The 13,464-nt window shown below is 53.3% G+C and overlaps 1 protein-coding gene and 1 long non-coding RNA gene across 2 annotated transcripts in view; one reads left to right on the forward strand and one right to left on the reverse strand.

The window, feature by feature from the left end:
- GLYCTK (glycerate kinase) overlaps positions 1-3,011 on the forward strand; it is a 37,101-nt gene extending 34,090 nt beyond the window's left edge. Inside the window, exon 7 of the transcript XR_013229074.1 lies at positions 1-3,011. The gene's annotated coding sequence lies outside the window, so the exon portion shown is untranslated.
- LOC143832060 (uncharacterized) overlaps positions 1-13,464 on the reverse strand; it is a 108,630-nt gene that overhangs the window by 3,062 nt on the left and 92,104 nt on the right. The window lies entirely within an intron of this gene.

A 13,464-nucleotide genomic window follows, 5' to 3' on the forward strand; every position in this document is an offset into this window, starting at 1 on the left:
GTTGACTACCCCTGCTCTGAAGAGCTCTCCATTTAGCAAATTCCAGCTGGCTGGCGATCCCTAGCCCCAGACAGGTGTGCTTGGCCTTAACCAGAGCCAGGGCCTTTTCAGCCCTAGCTCCAACCTGATGGAATGAGTTGCCATCCGAAGTGCAAGCCCTCACAGAGCTTTCTAAGTTCTGGAGGGCTTGTAGGATAGCACTCTTCCACCAGGCATTTGGTTGAGGCCAGGGATTGCTATCCCCACCCAATGTGGTCCCCAGCAGAACTACTCTGTGCCTGGCCAGTAATTGGACATATTAACGGCTAGGGTTGTAGAGGCACTGGAGTTAGGGTATGTATTGGTTTTAACGTATTTTAAATGTTTAATGTTTTATGGGATTTTTGTTCACTGATGAAAACCTGCCAAAACCATTTTTATGTAAATAAAAAGCTGTGGTTCCCTCCCCCATTTTTTTGCCTGCATTTTTGCAGTCTTATGTAACTAGAAAAGGACTCTATCTTTTTGGAAGAGAAAATGCTGATTAAAACATGCTGATTTGGATTCTCATTCTTACCATCTCTAAATCAAACTGGAGTACATGTTGTGTTCTTCTATTTTATAATATGCTTGACTTTGGGGGTTTTTGTGGGGGGCACAAATTCTTAAGAATATTGATGATGATTTTGCCAGGGAAGATTGAGAAACTCAATAAAGTTGGTTCTGGATCAGATTTGTGAAAAGGGTAGATGGTGAGGCATGAAATGCATCGTGTCCTTATGAAGATAGGCCCTGCCCTAGACAGGCCAGCCTGTCATCACACCTCATAAGCTAAGCAGGGTTTGTTATGGTGAGCCCACCAAGGAAGTCCAGGGTGGTTATGCAGAGGCAGGCAATGGCAAACCACGTCTCTAGCCTTGAAACCCCTCAGGGTCGCCACAAGTTGGCTGTGACTTGATGGCCGAAAGAAAAGGAGGGGGGGAGGGTGTACAGAAACTTCATAAGAGTTCAACTCCTGTATACCCTAGGGATCTTGGCTTGCCATTTCCATAAGGCGTATGGTAATGTGGTAGCGGTTCTCACCCCATGAGGTGTCAGTCGACGAGCCTTCTGCACATTAAGTTACCCCAGGCTGGGTCTGGTAGGGGGAATCTTATTTTGCTCACCCGGAGAGTCACTGACAGAAGGGCTTTGATCAGATGTGCTCCAAATTCAGTGAGGATATGACCCTTTGATCTTTGAGTCAGTACTTAACACCAAAGCAGAGAGTTATTATCCCTGTGCTGTAGAAAGAGTGGTATGAAATATAGGCCAGCTGTTTTAGCAGAAATATAATCTGACCCTGTGCCCTTTTGCTCACCCTTTGTGATGACATTTTCTTGCCAGTTGATATTTCATGGGAGGATGCACAGTGTAATGTGGATGCTGTGAGCACTCCATGCATTGTTTTGCAAGCTGGCCAGAAAACAATACAGCCTCAAGTTTGTGACCTTTTTAACTGTATAAAGTCAGAAGTCACTATCACTCTGATTAACTCCTCTAATCCCAAAGAACAAAAAGCCTGCAGAGTCAACTATCCTGACCTCAAAGTGCTGTGTAGCAAAATGCAGGCCATTATTGGAGCATTGCTGAGACAAAGCAAATGAACAAAACCCGTCTCTGATCCTGTTTGCCTCAAAAGGGTCATGTGAATAGGTCATTATCAAAGATTTGGGAGGCTTTGAAAATACTCTTCTTACTTCAGCACCTCAAAGTATGGATGATAAATTGGTTTAGAATGAGACTCACATTAGAAAATCATAAACACGTGAGCTTTAAAGCAATTTTATTCCAGTTCGGCTTGGCAGTGGTGTAGGTGCCGTCAAGTCATAGCTGACTTAGGACAACCTCATAGGGTTTTCAAGGCAAGGGATGTTCAGAGGTGATTTCTTGTTGCCAACCGCCTTGTTGCAAACCTGGTATTCCTTGGAAGCCTCCCCTCCCCAAACCAGTCTAGGCTGACCCTGCTTAGGTTCCGAGATCTGACAACAGCAGGCTAGTTGGAGCTAGGTCAAGACAACCTTTCATCTTGGTTCACCATAAAAATGCTTAGGATCATAACCTTAGTTATATGAGCTTGCCTAGTGGTCCAGCTTCAGTAGTGTTTGCCAGCACCCATTGAATGCATTTCTCATCTCAGTGCTATGGGATTCCTAGGCCCAGTTCAAATGCAGCACTACTGAACAAGAAAGGTATACTGGCATGATTTTATACATACTCAAGGTTTCCGTTAAACTGGGCTGTGGTGTGTAGAATCCCACTACGGATATTGTTAGCATGCCAGTGTCGCTCTTAGGATTCAGATCTCTGCCATGCTGCACCGGAGGCTGGAGGAAGTTCCAGCTGCCTAAGGAGCTTCCCTCTGACAAGTGGCTCTTCCACTGGAGGAAGGCTATGATCATTGGAGTGGAGTCATAGCATACATGCCAGTGACTTTGGGCCCAGTTTAAATAAAATTTTAGGCAAATGCAAGATGACATGGTTAAATTCCTGCTGGCCAGGATCATGTTTCAGTTCTGTCATAGTTCACTGAAGAGGAGCCGTGATTTCTAGATCCTCTCCTTGATTGTCACACTGCTGAGTGCCCCTCAGACATTCTCCAGCATGTACGCCATGGCATCAGCCCCACTGTTAATCCCATGGTGCAGGCCCAGGCACTTGGATCGTTTAAGCCTCCCAGCTGTGCTAGAGTTGATCATGCAACTCATCCAACTGGGAGAATGTCTTAAGGACACTTTAGTCACACATTAGATTACATCTGCCCAGTAGTTTAGCAAAATAAGGCAATATTGTCGTACTTGAGGCTCCAAATAGATCAGGAAAACAGAACATCCTTCAACAAGGTATTTATTGGCTAAATACATAACATTTTCTTGTTCTGGTGAAATAAAAAATGTAAAAGATTTCTAGAGTAGTATTCTTTGTAAAAAACAGTATAGAAGGTGGAAAGTATGTTACATTCATTTATATACATAATAAAACTAAAGTATTAACCACCGGCAGAACAATGTTATTACAGGAAAACATGCATATGCACAATATTAAAACTGAACAACAGAATGCCTGGCTAAGCAGGTCTACAATTATCCATCTGTTACTGAAAAGCCTGTATTTATAAATCCTGAAGTTAGAAATCTGTTCCTGTCCCCCAACCCCAGCAGAGAATCAGCTTGCGTCACAACATGGGCGTTAGGTAAACAGCGGAACCAAATGAAGAAGGCTCTGGGCAGCAGACAAGGTGAGAACATACGTAGGGAAGATGCTGTTTGTATCAAAGGCATGCAGAAAGGTTTAATTGCTAGAGTCTGCCTCTGTGGTTGAATGCACGAAAGGACAAGGTTAAGACGCCATCTAAAGAAATCTTAGGATATCTGTCTTGTGACGGGGTTTTCCAGCAGGGAGCATGTTTTCATGCATGTTCTGCATGGTCAAAATAGAGGAGAGATCCATTGAGCTTTGTTGAGCAGCACAGTGTAGTGGTTAGAATGTCAGACTAGGGCAGAGTCTGCACTTACTTTCTTTATTCCATTGTCAATCCTGTTGAATTAAGATCGCTTTGAACTCAATTCTTCCTCTCCCCCCCCCCCCCATTGAAACAGGAAAGTCTTCTGCACGTGTGTCAGGAATCAGGCTGAGCCCAGCCTGTGGAGTCCTAGGTAAAGGCGCATCCGAAATCCAACAGTCAGTTGCAAATTTCAAAGAGAGCTTTATTAGGCAAAGTCCACAGATCGCTAAAGCAGGCCAAGATCTTCCTAAGCAAAGATCTTGATAATAACAAAGTACAAAGGCACCATGGAGGGTAGATATAGGGTCCGGTGAATAAGGGAGGGGGGACCGAAAGGTTTCGGCGGGAGAGTAAGTATAGGTGACAAAATGAAAGCATTCCCAGGCTGCCAGATGGCCCGGAGCCTTATCGGGAGGTTGGCACATTGTTGAGACTTTGCTGTCTCCGCAAGGACACTTACAGTAAGATTGATACATTCATTGAGGCTGTCCCCCCGCTGGGAAAGGAAGGGAGTGAGGTTCTCAAGAGACACATTTATGGCTATATGGCCTTGGCCAGTGAAATCAGGAAAGTGTGAGAATATGCAGGGTCTGCAGGCACCAACATGGCAGGAACCTAGGGGGGGTTCATGACACTCGCCTCCCCTTAAAGCCCCCTCCCAGCCCCCCCCCCGGTCAAGCGCCCGCGACCCGAAGATCGGGGCCGGGTTTGCCGGGGAACTTGGAGTGGAACTTTCGTAGCAGGAGGGGGGCGGCCACATCCTCTGCGTTAACCCATTCGTTGTCTGAGTCAGGGAAACCTTTCCAGGAGACCAAGTATTGTAGCTGTTTGCGGAACAGGCGGGAGTCGACTATGTCGGATAACTCGTAGTGGGTCTCCTCCCCTATCATAATGGGGGGAGGAGGCGGCGACTGCGGGTGCCAGTCGTCAGGAGGGGGGGCCTTTTTGACCAGACTCACATGGAAAACGGGGTGAACCTTGCGATAAGCCTTCGGCAGTTCCACCCGCACCGTGACCTCATTAAGCACTTGTGTCACCTTAAAGGGACCCACAAACTGGTAGCTCAGTTTCTTGCAAGGACGTCGATTTTTGAGATGCTTTGTGGAGATGTAAACCTCGTCCCCCACGCTGAAGGAAGGGGGCTTTTGCCGTTTACGATCGGCCCAGCGCTTGAAGTCCGCTTTGGCCTTAGTGAGTGACTCAGTCACCTCCCCCCACGCCTCCCGTACCCGGGTTGCCCACTCGTCGACTCCCGGTGGGGAGGCCGCTGGGTCCCCTGGGGGCTTGGTGAGCGTAGGAAACGGGGGCGAAGCGTAGCCATGCACCACCTCGAAAGGGGATTTCCCCGTGCTGGAGTGGGGTGCATTGTTGTAGGCGTACTCTGCCAGTGGCAGGAGGGAAACCCAATCGTCCTGGTGGTAGTTCAGAAAGCAGCGGAGGTACTGCTCGAGGACCTGATTCACCCTCTCGGTTTGCTCGTTCGTGGCGGGGTGGTAGGCAGAGCTGAGCCCACGGGACACCCCCGCCAGGGACATGAGAGCCCCCCAAAATTTGGCAACGAACTGGGCCCCCCGGTCGCTCACAATCTTGCGGGGGAACCCGTGGAGCCGTACCACGTGGGAGACGAACAGTTCGGCCAGGCGTTGCGCGGTGGGCAGTCCCGCGCAGGGGACAAAGTGTGCCTGCTTCGAGAACTGATCCACCACCACCCAAATCACCGTCTTCCCCTGGCTGAGGGGCAAGTCCGTGATAAAGTCCATGGAGATGATCTCCCAGGGGCGCTCCGGGACCTCCAGGGGTTTGAGGAGCCCCTGGGGTTTACCCACCCCCCTCTTGTGTGCTAGGCACACAGGGCAGCCGGCGACGTATTTGCCCACGTCCCTGCGGGCCCCCGGCCACCAGAATTGGCGGCGGAGCAGCCCCCAAGTTTTCAGGAAGCCGAAATGCCCCGCGGCTTTACTGTCGTGGCACAGTTCCAGAATTGTTTTCCGCAAGGAAGCGGGAACATACAAACGGTCCCCTTTGTACCAGACCCCCTCGTGGGCACGGAGCTGCGAGCGGAGGTCGGCGAGTTGGGGGTCAGGGCCCAAGGCTGAACGGAACTCGGCCAGCGGGACTGCTGGGGAGGCCCCCGGAGGCCCCGGGGTGGGGTCCGGTGTGGGCTTTCCTGCCTTGGTTTGATACGGGTTTGGGCTAGTAAGCCCAATTGCTTGGGGGTAAAGATCGTGTCGACCCGGGGGGGGCGGTGCTCGCCCGGGTGCATGCGGGAGAGGGCGTCGGCCATGAAATTCTTCCGGCCTGGGATGCGAACGAGCGTGAAATCGAACCTCGAGAAGAAGTCTGCCCAGCGGATTTGTTTCGCGCTCAGGGTGCGGGGTTTCCGTAGGGCCTCAAGGTTTTTGTGGTCAGTCCAGACCTCGAAGGGGATGGTGGAGCCCTCCAGGAAGTGGCGCCAGGTGGAGAGGGCGGTTTTCACCGCGGACGCCTCCTTTTCCCAGATGGGCCAGTTCAGCTCGGTGGGGGAGAATTTGCGGGAGAGATAGGCGCAAGGCCGGAGTCTACCCCCCTCCCCCCGCTGTAGGAGCACCCCGCCGACGGCCTCGTTCGATGCGTCTACCTGCACCACGAAGGGCCGATCGGTTTCGGGGTGGGCCAGGATGGGTTCCGAGGTGAACAACCGCTTGAGATGTTCAAACGCTTGTGTACAGTCTTGGGTCCATGGCAGAGGCGCCCCAGGGCGGCCGTCCCTAGCTCCCTTCCCCTTTGTTTTCAGGAGATCAGTGAGGGGCAGGGTGACCTTGGAGAACCCCGGGAGGAAATCCCGGTAGAAGTTGGCGAACCCCAAGAAGGATTGGAGCTGGCGGCGGGTGCGGGGGACCTCCCAGTCTAGGACCGCCTGGACCTTTGCGGGGTCCATCCCAATCCCCTCCCCGGAGACCCGGTAACCCAGGAAATCCACTTGGGATTTGTGGAACTCACATTTCGGAAGCTTTGCGTACAGCTTGTGGTCGGCGAGGCGGCGCAAAACCTCCCGCACCAGCGCCGTGTGCTCCGCCTCGTCTTTTGAGTAAATCAATACATCATCCAGGTAAACCACCACCCCCCGGTACAACAGGTCATGCAAAACTTCGTTGATTACATTCATGAACACGCCGGGAGAGCCGCTTAAACCGAACGGCATGACGAGGTACTCGAATTGTCCGAGGGGGGTGTTGAAGGCCGTCTTCCACTCGTCCCCCTCGGCCACCCGGACGCGGAAATATGCGTCCCTCAGGTCCAGTTTGGTGAAGATGCGCCCCTCGCCCAGGCGGCTGAGCAAGTCCTTGATGAGCGGGATGGGGTAGGCGTTGACCCGGGAGACGGCGTTGATCGCCCGATAGTCCGTGCAGAGTCTGAGGGTGCCGTCCTTTTTCTTGGCAAACAAGACAGGTGCAGCCATGGAGGACGTGGCTGGGCGGATGAATCCACGGGCCAGGTTCTTGTCCACGAAAGAGCGGAGTTCTCGAAGTTCCGCTGGACTCATGTTGTAGAGCTTAGCCTTTGGAAGTTTCGCCCCGGGGACCAGCTCGATGGCGCAGTCGGTGGGGCGGTGGGGCGGGAGTTGGTTGCACTCCTCTTCAGAGAACGCCTCCGCGAGGTCTCGGTAGCAGGCGGGGATTCCCTCGTCTTTGCCGGGGTAGAGACCCATGGCTCGCAGCCAGGGATTGAGCGTGGCAGGGCTCTCAGACCATGGGACGACGGTCCCCGCGATGGCGACTGGGGGTTCCTCGGGGCGGTCCCGGTACCAGAAATGCAGCTTGCAGTTCGGGTGGGAAAAGACGAGGCGTTTTTCGTCCCAGTCGATCTCGGGTCGGTGGAGGTCCATCCAGTCCATGCCGAGCAGGATGGAGAACCCAGTCACCGGGGCGATGGTAAGCGAAATGCGCTCCCAGTGGGGCCCCAGGTTGAGGGCGAGGGCATTGGTAGCGTGGCGGATGGCTCCCCCCCCGACCGGGCCGCCGTCCACTTGCTGCATGATGATCGGTTTGGCAAGGTCCTCCTGCCGGGCCCCCAGGGCTTGAGCGATGCCGGGGGCCATTAGGGAGGTAGAGCACCCGGAGTCTACGCAGACTTGGACTTCCACCCGGGTGTCTGCCTCCTCGTTGATCAGAATTGCCGGGAGGAGGATTGGGGGTAGGATTCGTCGTGGGGGCGCCGGTGTGCCGACTGGGAGGGTCCGCCGAGGGGCGCCCGGCAAGACGGACCGTCCTCGTTTCCCGAACCGTCCGACTGGGATGATTCGGGGCTCGCCTGGGGCGAGAACTCTTCGTCTGGAGAGGGGGCGGCCGGGGCGAGAAGCGCCCGGGGTCCACCCGACTTGCCGGCCGGCTTGTCAGGCGGGCGTGGACGATCCGAGGGGGGGCGAGGCCTGCCTTTCTCCGGTTGGGAGGGGGTCTTGGCCTTAGCCAGGCGCGTCGGGCAGACGGAAGCGAAATGCCCCTTCCCCCCACACTCGTGGCAGAGCCCCAGTTGCTTACGTTTCTCCCGATCGGGCGCCGGCGCGGGAGCGGGCGGGGCGGCGATCGGCTTGGGCGCACTGGGGGTCTTCTCGGTCCTCGAGGTGCGCAGCAGGCGGGCCACCTCCTGGCGGCGCTGGTAGGCTCGGTATCGGGCTAGGTTCGCCTCAATTACCCCCGTGGCTTCTATCCACTGCTGGAGGTCCCCGTCCTCGGGCGGGCCTCGGTTGAAGATCCCGTCGGCCACGGGGCGATCTAGGCCATCTAGGAAGGCGGTGATGATCTGGTTTTCATTCATGGTGGTGATCCGGGCGGAAATGGCGCGGAAGTCGATCACATAGTCCATCAGTGGCCGGCCCCGCTGCTTCAGCTTGGCTAGGGCCTCCGTCGCTTTAATTTCACGAAAGGGGTCCCTGAAAGCCTCTCGGAGGGCGGTCCTGAAGGATTCTAAGGAGGTAGCTGCCGCCGTCCCCCTCTCGTATTGCGTGACCCACCAGTCCATTGCTTTGCCCTCCAAGTTGCAGCCAAGGGTGCGGACCAGGTCGGCCTCGTCCGTAAAAGAGTCCCCCCACTCCGCTAGGAAGCCATCCACCATAATCAAAAAATAAGTGAGTCTCTCGGAAGTACCATCAAACTTCACCTTGAATTTCCGACCACCCAAATGGTTGTGGCGTCCCCCGGGAGCGGCCGCGTCGTCCTGCGGTTGCGGAGGCGGCTGGCGGGCCGGGGAGGGTGGCGGGGCCGCAGGGAGTGGCTGTCGAGGCCGGTGGGGCTGGGTGTTCCCGGCAAGCGGGGCATAGGTCCCCCTCCTCGGGATGGCTGGTGGATCCCACTCCTCCACTCGGCGGTCCCCCCGGGGCGCAGGGGCCGCCTCCGGGGGGGTCGGGGTCCGGGTCGGGGCCTCCCCCCAGGGGCCCGACAGAAACGTGCCGGGGTCCTGGGCCCCCGACCGGGAACGTGATGGTGAGGCTCCCCTCCGCTGGCGGCGGGGCTCTTGGGGGGGAGATTCGTCGAAAGTGGGAACCCGGTCGGGCCCCAGCCGGGGCTCGGGTTCGGTGTCGGCATCGTCCTCCTCCAGCCAGGTCGTGGCGCCCGCCGGGCGCGAATAGGCAAGCCGCCTGGGGGGGGCGAATGTGGAGAGGAGGCCCGTAGTGGCTGTTCCCCCCAGGGATTCGAGAGTCCCGTACCCTAGTGAAGGGGTGCTGTGGAGTTTGGGCTTGGCACCGGGACCCACAGGGGGGCGCATAGCAGCTCGGGTGCCCGGGGCAGCGGAGGCGCTGGCCAGGGATGCGGGGAGGGAAAGACGGCCCTTCTTCTCCTTCTCGGAGGCGGGGAGGGCGCTCCAGCGATCTCGGGCTTCTTCGGCCTCGCGCAGCGCCTGGCGAAGGGCTTCGTTCTCCCGACGTTGCTCTCCCACTCGCAGCATGAGGCTCTCCAGCTCCTCGGCAGGTACAAGGTGTTGGCGCCCTTCTCGGGTGAAATCGACCCCCACTTGGCGGCCCATTTCGACCAGCCGTTCCAGTTCTTCGGGGTCCTCGGGGGCAACCTCGTCCTCTTCCTCCTCCTCGAGGGAAGGGGGGGGCGATCTCCCCGTCGCACTGGCAGTATCCTTCCCCGGGCTCGGGCATGGCAAGGGTCGGTGGCCCCCGGCGTCAGGGGGGGCGTCGCGGGCTCCTGTGCCAGGTGAGTCGTCCAGGGGCACCGTGGTCGCGCCGTCCTCCGCCCGTTGCTCGATGGGGACGTGGATGACCAGGTGCCGGCGGCCCCCGTCCGGGGACTGTTCCACGATGTCTGACCCTGAGTCCTCCGGGGCTGCCGCAGCCATGGGTAGCGAGGCGCACCAACGGGAGGATTAACAGGGAGGGTCGGTTATTATCTATTTGTCAGGAATCAGGCTGAGCCCAGCCTGTGGAGTCCTAGGTAAAGGCGCATCCGAAATCCAACAGTCAGTTGCAAATTTCAAAGAGAGCTTTATTAGGCAAAGTCCACAGATCGCTAAAGCAGGCCAAGATCTTCCTAAGCAAAGATCTTGATAATAACAAAGTACAAAGGCACCATGGAGGGTAGATATAGGGTCCGGTGAATAAGGGAGGCGGGACCGAAAGGTTTCGGCGGGAGAGTAAGTATAGGTGACAAAATGAAAGCATTCCCAGGCTGCCAGATGGCCCGGAGCCTTATCGGGAGGTTGGCACATTGTTGAGACTTTGCTGTCTCCGCAAGGACACTTACAGTAAGATTGATACATTCATTGAGGCTGTCCCCCCGCTGGGAAAGGAAGGGAGTGAGGTTCTCAAGAGACACATTTATGGCTATATGGCCTTGGCCAGTGAAATCAGGAAAGTGTGAGAATATGCAGGGTCTGCAGGCACCAACATGGCAGGAACCTAGGGGGGGTTCATGACAACGTGGTTAGGGTAGTTCAGAAGGGGGGAGGAAGCCAAGCCTCTTTCTTTCTTTTCTTGAAGGGGGGGGGGAGAGGAGCCAGGCAGGGAGCCTCTTTCTTTTCTTGGAGGGGAGGGGGAGAGGATCGAAAAAGGCAGAGGAGGGAGGAAAAATCCAGGACCAACAGAAGTTGAGAAAAATTAGGGGCTTCTCCTTTAAGGCAAGCATGTCACATGACCAGGTGTAGCCTATCAGAGGTTCTCTATCATGGAGCTTTATTTATTCAGGATTAACAGCAGTCTGAGATATCGCACAATAAAGGTAGGGTCACTCCAGATCAATCCTCCTTGCTGCAGAAGGAAAATTAAAATCACCCAAAATCCAAACAGAAATCGCATTCTGTGTAGAGGGCAGGGACTGAATCGATCTGGGGTTGGAATAAAAGCTCCGTGCAGTTTACACCTAGGATGTGGGACACCCATGTTAGAATTCCCAACCAATTCACAGGATTTTGGGGTAATATCTCCTATGCCCTGATATCCCGTTGGCAAGCCCCTCTGTCTTCACTGCCTTCAAGATATAAGGCAATTTCATTTAACTAAGCTTGCGGCCAACAGTGATGAGTGGCAACTTTGATTTTTTATTGTTGGTTTGATGAGGATTCCCACTTGGTTTTTAGCTTTTTTCTGGGGATTGCTTGCTCCTGTGTTTTCTCTACTTCTGCTGCATTTCCTCTCCAAGAAAGGAAATGGTAGGTGGTAGAAATATTTCAATACGTTAACTACATCTGATGAGTATACTTTTGACAGACACGCACAAACATATTTTCCCTTGCTGCCAGCGCATTGACCAGGACAGAAAGCGAGACATCAAAACCCTTGCTATCTCTCAAGTACCTTAATGACAAGGAAAATGATCATGAAGCTTTACAAAGCAGGAATTGAGCAAATTTAGAACTTGAGTGTTTTTTGGGAGGGGGAAATGAAGGGTTGTTTTTGTTTTTAATTGTTATAGCAAAGTATTGAAGCGCTGCTTAAATCTGCCTCCTGGCAATTATTTCCCTGGGCCTAACCCCATCTGTACTACCTGATTGTCTGGCCTCACCATGCTTTCTGTGCCCCTCTCAGCAGTGGCCTCACAGCAAAACAATTCCTTTTATATCTGCAGAGTTCTTCATTAATCCTTGGAGATGCTGCTTGTGCTCAGACAGGTTCACAAAGCCTTTGCAGCAGCTTCCACTTCTCCAGGGTAATCCCTGAGCTGTTAAAATGGCATACATCTCACTAACAACGTCCCTCTGTGAGTGTTTTCTTTAAAAAAAATTGGAGCATTTCACTGATGATTAAAATAAATTCCTCTTGTAAAGGGAAAAGGCTGATAAAAAAGGTTAGATGAAAGGATGTTGCTGTTTGAAGCACACTTCACATCCGTGTTCACTTGGCTCCCTTTCCCCCTAAACGTTCCTCTCCCCTCCCCCTTCCAATCTCCTTTCCTTTAATGAGGCAAAGGCACAGGAATGGGAGAAGTTGGTCAAGGACAATGAGGCTGTAAGAACACTTTTACTTTTCAAACATGCCCGGTGTGCCTCTCACTCAGGGGTCATGGGAGATGGAGAGCCTTTTCTGAGGAGAAAATGTCCCTCAGCATATTGTCGCCCGAGTTCTGATGGAGCAGCTGTCAAGGGATGTTTGCTTGGAGGGGGCAGGCGGAAGGGAGGCCTCTGAACAGATGAATGGCCCTTGCTATCATCACTAGCCAATTAGTAGGAATGACATTGGGGAGACGTATGACCAGGGCTGTCTGCACTTCATGCTAACACAGCTAGCAGCTGTGCAAGCCGAATCTTGTGGGAAGGAAAACTGAGTTTCAGAACTGGCAACAATTAGGCACAGTTGCAGAATTCCTTGTAGGGGAGAGGGCCTGGCCTCGTCCCCTGCATACCCTAATCAGCACCCCATTTTTCACACTGTAGCAAGCACTGTGTAATAGCCGCACACCCAAACCTGAGAAAATTGCCAGTGAAAAATATTCATCAACCACACTGATACACCATGAAAGAGGTCCACGTGGGGATATGTACTTTTCACAGAGGCACAGAGAAATTGTGAAAATGCTCGCTGGCCCCTTTGATGCAGTCTTTTTAGTGGGCTTTTTCAGACCAAAATGTTTGAAACGTTCCTATATGAAATGCTGAGGGGGCTCTGAGAGACCTTTTCTTACCGGCCTCAGTGCAAAAGATCTCTGCTCCAAAGCCTGGCTGGGTTGATGGCAGCATGACTAAAGCCAGAGCTATGGTTTGCCGTGCATCGCTAGTGGACAAGGCCACTGTCAAGATAGATAAACATTCAGCCCCAGGGAAGGTGACTTATGCTTCTCTTACTTAGGGATAACCTTCATGCACAGTCCATTTACCTGAGCACCCAGACACAGGAAAAGTGATCTCCAGTTTTGTGTCACTCCATTGGGAGCCATGCATTATGCTTCTTGTAGAAAAGGGAAGCTATCGTTAATAGGCCTCTGAAGAAGCAGGAAGTCTTGTTTTGTCACAGTGCAGACAATAGTCCTTGGTAAACTAAAACTCTCTTATTATTAAACTTATGTTGCCCCCCCACCCCCCAAAAGAATAGCAGGGTAGGATCCAACCAGTCTTTTTTCATTCATCCTGAGATTATGTCCATTGGAAACCTCAGTACCCACATTTGCTAATTCAACAGCAGTGGGAAGGAAGGGAAGCCAACAATCCTGCAAATACAACCATAACTGTAATTATGAGAAAAGAAATACACTACTTGCGTGTTGTTAGGTATTATGTGTGTTTTATAATGTGTAGGGGAAATGCTGTTATGTGAAAACAGGTGTTCTTACACAGGTGTTTCCCTCTAGAATGACAGTGCCATCAATTCCAGTGATATGTACACTCTTCCAACTACCATTGGCATTCAAACAGTATTGCAGGTGCTGATAGTAGTTTAGAACCCACCAAACTGCTTCAACCATTAAGCAACCATGGTTCTCTCTCTTATAGGATCTTCCACTCCCTGAACGACAGTTGGCAACCTCCAG

This window comes from Paroedura picta, chromosome 3 (assembly GCF_049243985.1).
Source record: "Paroedura picta isolate Pp20150507F chromosome 3, Ppicta_v3.0, whole genome shotgun sequence".
Classification (NCBI taxonomy): Eukaryota; Metazoa; Chordata; class Lepidosauria; order Squamata; family Gekkonidae; genus Paroedura; species Paroedura picta.